This window comes from Halyomorpha halys, unplaced genomic scaffold (assembly GCF_000696795.3).
Source record: "Halyomorpha halys isolate HHAL.00 unplaced genomic scaffold, Hhal_1.1 Scaffold343.1, whole genome shotgun sequence".
Lineage (NCBI taxonomy): Eukaryota > Metazoa > Arthropoda > Insecta > Hemiptera > Pentatomidae > Halyomorpha > Halyomorpha halys.
In genome coordinates, this window is record NW_027109758.1 from 233,384 (window position 1) to 233,781 (window position 398).

Here is a 398-nt window from a genome sequence, read left to right on the forward strand (position 1 = left end):
TTCTGGGATTGTGCAATATCTACTTAATTAGATTTCTTCCACTACTTTCGCTGAGGCATAAGCTAGCATATTTTCCTGGGCCCACTTATATTTCTGAAAAGGCTAGTATCACTTGGTCTAAATTTGAAGGAAAATTGGAAATTAGTGTAAAAATGATCAAGTATTAATACAATTAAGGCAAAGAATGCTGGGGTTGAAAGTTTATTAAGATAAACAACAGAACCTCTACAACCCATGAAGAGTTTGTGGTTCTATGTTAGGCAGTACTGTTTCTAGGGTTACTATCTCTGTGTCTTGACCTCCAGTTGTGCAAAGATTTATTGTGGTCAGAATCATGCTCAACCGCCAGGCTTTCTTCAATAATTTATGGTTTTCATTAAATTAGAACTGTTTATCGG